The following is a 6,563-nucleotide window of genomic DNA, read 5'->3' on the forward strand; positions in this document are numbered from 1 at the left end:
CCTGTTGATTCATTCTAACTGTAAACTGGCTCCATCCACCAGAAACATTACATTACATTACAGTCATTTAGCAGGAAGTGTATTTCAACATAGGTATTCAAGAGAACTACTAGTCACCAGAAGTCATAAGTGCATCTCCTTTCTTAAACAAGCATCTCAAAGCATAAGCCAGAGCAAAAGTATAGTGCAGAGGCAGATTACTATGAAAACAATAATTGCAACAGACTAATCCGAATATAGTAAGTGCTACAAACTACTACGAATAGGATAAGTGCAGTAAACAAATACAAATTCAATAAGTGCAGCGAACTGATACGAATACAGTAAGTGCAGCAACTAATACGAGTGCAATAAGTGCTACGAGGAAGGCTCCGGGTAGTACTTCTTGAAGAGGTGAGTTTTCAGCCTGCGCCTAAAGATGGGCAGCGACTCTGCTGTCCTGACGTCAGTGGGGAGTTCATTCCACCACTGAGGGGCCAGGACAGAAAAAGCTGTGACCGGGTGGATCGGCCGCAGGGACCTCTGAGCGACGGGGCAACCAATCGCCCGAGGCAGCAGAGCGAAGTGGTCGGGCAGGGGTGTAGGGCTTGACCAAGGCCTGGAGATAGGAAGGAGCTGTTCCTTTCACTGCCCTGTAGGCTAGCACCAGAGTCTTAAACTGGATGCGAGCTCTTACAGGGAGCCAGTGTAGGGAACGGAGAAGGAAGTTGTGTGAGAGAACTTGGGGCGATTGAACACCAGACGTGCTGCAGCTTTCTGGACAAGCTCCAGAGGTCTGATGGCCGACGCCGGGGCTCCAGCAAGTAGTGAGTTGCAGTAGTCCAGGCGGGAGATGACCAGAGCCTGGATGAGCACCTGCGCCGTCTCCTCAGTGAGGAAGGGGCGAATCCTCCTGATGTTGTAGAGGAGGAATCTGCAGGAGCGTGTGACCGATGCAATGTTTGCTGAGAACGACAGTTGGTCGTCCAGGGTCACACCCAGATTCCTCACAGTCCGAGTTGGCGTCACCACGGCATCATCAATGGTGATGGACAGGTCTCGGAGTGCGGGCAACCCTTCCCCGGGAGGAAGAGTAGCTCGGTTTTGTCCAGGTTCAGCTTCAGGTGGTGTGTCGCCATCCACCTCGAGATGTCAGCCAAGCACGCAGCAATGCGTGCCTCCACTTGGGTGTCACCGGGGGGGAAATGACAAGACCAGCTGGGTGTCATCGGCATAACAATGGTAGGAGAAGTCATGGGAGCGAATAACAGAACCCAGAGATGTTGTGTAGAGCGAGAAGAGAAGGGGGCCCAGAACTGAACCTTGTGGAACCCCCGTAGTCAGCGTGCGTGGTTCTGACACGGCCCCCTCCATGTCACCTGGTAGGATCGGCCTGTCAGATAGGATGCAAGCAGGGAGAGTGCAGAGCCTGAGATGCCCATCCCCTCGAGGGTGGAGAGGAGGATCTGGTGGTTCACTGTGTCAAACGCCGAGTACATCAGTGCTGAAGGAGCAGCACCTGTAAGTACGGCTTTTGATTAAATATATGTTCGTTAACCTGTTTTCTGCACAGGTCCGAAACATTTGTCTCAGAGACTTTGTGGCGTCTCTGCAGAAGATCAAGAGGAGCGTCGGTCCTCAGACTCTGGAGCTTTACGCCCACTGGAACAGAGACTATGGAGACACTACGGCCGTATGAACTCTGCACTGTTCCATGTTCTTTTGCACCGATGTTTCTACAAAATAAAGACTCCTCCTCTCATATCTGTGGTTTGGTCTGATGTCCAGAGAAGCCACAAACACTCTGCTGCATAGTTGTTCATTAGTTTCTAGAAATAAAGCTGCAATGTGCATTATTATAATTATGATGATTATTAATAATATAATAATAATAATATTATGATTATTATCGTGCACATTGATTTGCTAAATTATTTTGATGCATTTATTTACCTACAAGAACAGTTTCCACTCAGCATCCCAATCTTAGCTGTCTCTGTTTTCACTAACTACCTGAACAATCTGCTCATTTCTGCTCCCCAGAGGATGAACCTTGTGATTTCAGTGACACCTTGACCTTTTTCAGGGCTGCTAAAGGTATGAAAGCTGTGTTCATGTGTTTTTCTGTCAAAGCACAATTCTGCAGATCTGGATCCAGGTTTCCCCTCATGTCGTCGCCAAGGTCTCACTAAAGTCCCACAAATGTCTGCAGCTTTGAAGAACAATCTGATTTGTTCTTGAACGCACCACTGAGGGGAGTCCTCCAGTAATTGGGCTAATTAGATTCATCCTCATGCATTTCCAGAGCATCCTCATCACTTTTTAATGTGCTCTTCCCATAAAAAGCTTAGCCTAGATAAAAGCTGGGTCATGAAGATCAGAGCGTCACTGCTGCTTCCATCACTGATCCAGCTTCTTCTGCTGGCTGCAGGGCGAAGTCAGGGAGTCCATCTGACTACTGCTGATGTGATGACCTTAGTGTGTTGTCTCTTCAGTAGAAGTAGCTTGATTACTAGTTGTAAAGATTATTTGAGGAGTAGGAGTTAAGGCCTTTGCACAAAAATCGTAACACACAGAAAGCTTTTTGACCACCGAGACCAAACTGTTTTATTGTTCTATTTGTTGTGAGAATATGCAAACAGAGACGAAGCTGAATTGATGACTTGGTTACAGTAGAAAGCGGTAGTCTTAAAACAGGCCAATGAGTCCGTCTTTAAGTTATCTAGAGCTCAATGATTCTAATCTTTCTACATTCTCTAAAAGTGCTCTGTGTCCTCTTCTGAAAACTTTAATACTGAACCAAAGTGTCCGACGATGTAGAAACGTGATCGATACAACGTGAGGTCGTATTGTCGTTTGAAATGTGGGACGATTTCGGACAAAAAATATGAACTTGGTGTGTAAAGGTCTAAATAGTGATGGTACTATTACACTAAAAGTAAATATTATGGAGCAAGAAAAACATTAGCAGAACTTATGATAATACTGAGATATCAATAAGAGTAGTAGTAGTATAGTAGTAGTAAGTAGTAGTAGTAGTAGTAGTAGTAGTAGTAGTAGTAGTAGTAGTAGTAGTAGTTGAAGGTATTAGTAGTAGTACAGTAGTACTAATTAAATAACAGCAGCAATACTACTGACCTTTTACCAGCACAACCATATATACCAATTACAACCTGCTTTTACAGTAATAAAAAAAGAATAATGATAAAATATATTACAGTCTAGCATTTACAATTTTAATTCTTAGAGAGGTAGTGTACAGGTATTGAGGTTTGGTCGGACAGAAGCCGAGACGAGCTGCAGGTTCTCTGGAGGATCATCAGCACTAGAAACACACAACTTCATACGTTATTGTTCAAATATAATATATAAAGATATATAGATTCTTTGAGGATTTGGGTCATGTTTTTCTAAACTATGAAGGAAATGATGCTGGTTCTGAGAGGCATTTTTATTTTTGGTTTGTCTTTCTGTGAGATCAGGCCAACATGATGCTCGTGTGTGTGTGTTAGGGACTGTTTAACTAACGTTGTGGGGACATACGTATGTTGTCACATTGTGGGGACGGCGTCGTCTTTTGGGGACAAAATGCTCGTCCCTATAACGTATTCACTAGATTGTGATGTGAAGACTTGGTTTGAAGTTAGAGGTTAGGAAACAAGGCTGCGTGCGTGCGTGCGTGCGTGCGTGCAGATACAGAAACAAGGTCATGATGAAGAGGCTGAGAATAAAACGAAGACTTGATAGAAGGGGAGAGTCGACCATCTCTCTCTTTCTGAGCGTGAACACACACCACCAACACAGAGAGAGCGAGAGAGAGAGAGACTATGAGGCGAGAGGACGACTCTGCAGACTCGAGTGGATTCACATGAGTTCAGGACTGATGATGTTCCAGCTTCCTGTTCTCTGCTGTGGAGGAAACGACACCAGGAAGAGATGTTGACACTTGAACCAAAGACTCACGTCGATAATGAGCTCCCTTCTTCTTCTTATTATTATTCTTATTCTTATTCACTTTTTTGATGCCTTTGTTTGTTTCATCATCTGGATGTTTGTTGATTTCTGACAGAGGAAGGAAAAAGAGTGATAAGCAGCGTTCCCTGAACAAACTTTTCTGGTAGAACAGCTCCAAGAAGATCAGCTGAGAGGAGCAGCAGGGTACCGTCTCCTCGTTGGGTTCCTTCAGTCCTCAAACTCCTTCTGGTGTCGGAGATTGCCAGGGCTCGCATAAAATCACAGCACCGATACAAACACCACGCTCCATTCTGACTGAACCCAGAGGTGGATCTGCTGGATCAGGATCTCCACAGTTAAACACCATGTGTAGATCCCTGAAGTCATGGCAGTCCGACACACGAGTGCAAGAAGAAGACATCTTGCATGACAATGTTTGGTTTAACCTGAGTTTAGACAATCAATAATTGTGAGCCACGACTCAACACCTGATCCAAGAGTATTGATTAACTGTCATGTTCTGAACCTGCGATGGAGCCCATTGGGGGAACCGATCCTAGAAAACCTGGACGTAGAGTCTGAACCTTTTCTCAGACATGTGAGCTGAGAAGTCTGTCAATCAAACACACTTCAAAGCCTACTCTGAAACAGTGACTCCCAGACTCTCGGAGCAGCATCTAGTGGCCATCAGAGGAACTGCAGCTTGGCCGACTCCAGCACTGTGGAGAGGCGTTACACCTGTCCTGTTTCATCTCCAAACTGGATCTGTGTGTCCGAACCAGCGATGGTTCCACCTCCACCGGCCGCTAACAAGCCCACGTCTGCCTGGCGGCGGCCCTCATCGTGACCAGCCTGGCGCTGATGGACGCCTACCTGGTGGAGCAGAATCCGGGTCCCAGGAGGATCGGCGTTTGGGTCACCGTGCTGGCAGGGCGACGCGTGTTTCCTCATCGTGCTGCGATACGTCGCCGTCTGGGCCGGCTCGGAGGTGCACACGACCAGGCGAGGCTACGCCATGATCCTCTGGTTCTTCTACATCTTCATCCTGGAGATCAAGGTCTACTTTGTGTTTCAGAACTACAAGTCCCAGGACGCAACTGCAGACGCAGAGGTGATGGATGCGGGCGTGTCCAGCAGGGCTCTGACCCTGCTGCTGTCCGTCTGCATGCCCGTCGTGTTCTTAACGCTGGCAGCGATCGACCATTTGGAGTATCTGCAGCCGTATAGGAGACGAGAGGAGATCAGGGGAGTCGTCTCTTCTGGGTGGTGGTGGACCTGCTGGACCTGGTGGATGTTCAGGCCAACCTGTGGGAGCTCCAGAGGGGAGGGCTTTCCCCCTGTGGGTGGAGGCACTGATCTTCTTCTACTGCTACATCCTCCTGCTGGTGCTGCCCTGCATCTCCCTGAGTGAGATCAGCATGCAGGGCGTGAACATCGTCCCGCACAAAATGATGCTTTCTACCGGTGCTCAGCCTGACCACCGTCAACGTCACCACCCTGCTGATTCGGGGAGGAAATCTGCTGGTTTACGGGGACGTCAGCGTGTCTGCGATCATGATGGGGAAGAATGTGGCCGCCATAGTTGTGAAGAGCTGCAGTCTGGTGCAGTACAGGAAGCAGCCGGGTTCTCCGCCTGCAGATCGGAGAGCCGAGATGAGGAACAACTCTCTGGTCCGAGTTCAGATATCAAACACGCAGCCGGCGGTGCTGCCCAGAGTCGTGATCGAGGACTTCACCACCATACCGGAAGAGGAGGAGGAGGAGGAGGAGGAGAGAGATGACAGATGTGAGCAAACATGTAGACAAGATGAAGGCAGCAGGAAACCAAACAACCCTCCACAATGACCCACGCTGATGGTCATCACAGGATCAGGACCCTACAGGATCAGAATCAAAACCTTTATCAGGAATCAAATATCAAAATCATTTGGTTTGTCATCAATGTAACGAGGAGGTATAGAGACCACTAAAGCCACAGAGGGAGGAGATGGATTGTGTCCTCCAGGAGACCGTTGTTTGAGCCTCATGAGGCGAGAAGTCAACGTTGATTTATTTAGCACTAGTACGCATACTTCAGTAACTATACTTTAACAGTTATTTTAACCCAAACCACCATCAGTTTTGATGTTTTAACTTAACTTAAGAATTGATTACGTGTTGCTGGACGTTTGAAGGAAAACGCCCAAAAGAAGAGTAACTTTTGTAAAGTGTCATACGGATTGTTGTGTGAGGACACGATGCATGGTGTGCGTTCTCACCTGGTCACACAGGGTTTTAGTTGGCGGTGAGGTAGAGTGAGCAGGAGGCGGGACATGATGCGTGGTTACACCGTGGTCACGTAGCCGGTAACAGGTGATATCAGCTACAGGTGGAGTCTGCAGCGAGGACATACAGGTGAGGTTTAGAAAAGACACTGAAATACAAAATGGAAATGTTTTTTTGTTTGTATTTCATACTCACTCCTTTTCATGTCCTCGTCTCTAAATGTTAATATCAGGACATGACATAATAACAGGTGTGTTTATTGTGTTTTTATTCTTTAAAGGTGAATATAATAATTCTAAAGGTGAATATAATAACTTTAATAACAGGTGTGTTTATTATTTAAAGGTGAATATAATAACACTTAA

At 46.7% G+C, this 6,563-nt stretch overlaps 1 pseudogene; it reads left to right on the forward strand.

Annotated features, from left to right (window-relative positions):
• The first annotated feature begins 4,717 nt into the window (after positions 1 to 4,717).
• LOC129114752 (transmembrane protein 121-like) lies at positions 4,718 to 5,778 on the forward strand (annotated as a pseudogene).
• Positions 5,779 to 6,563: the final 785 nt, after the last annotated feature.

The sequence above is a fragment of the Anoplopoma fimbria genome, unplaced genomic scaffold (assembly GCF_027596085.1).
Source record: "Anoplopoma fimbria isolate UVic2021 breed Golden Eagle Sablefish unplaced genomic scaffold, Afim_UVic_2022 Un_contig_13768_pilon_pilon, whole genome shotgun sequence".
In the NCBI taxonomy this organism is placed as follows: domain Eukaryota; kingdom Metazoa; phylum Chordata; class Actinopteri; order Perciformes; family Anoplopomatidae; genus Anoplopoma; species Anoplopoma fimbria.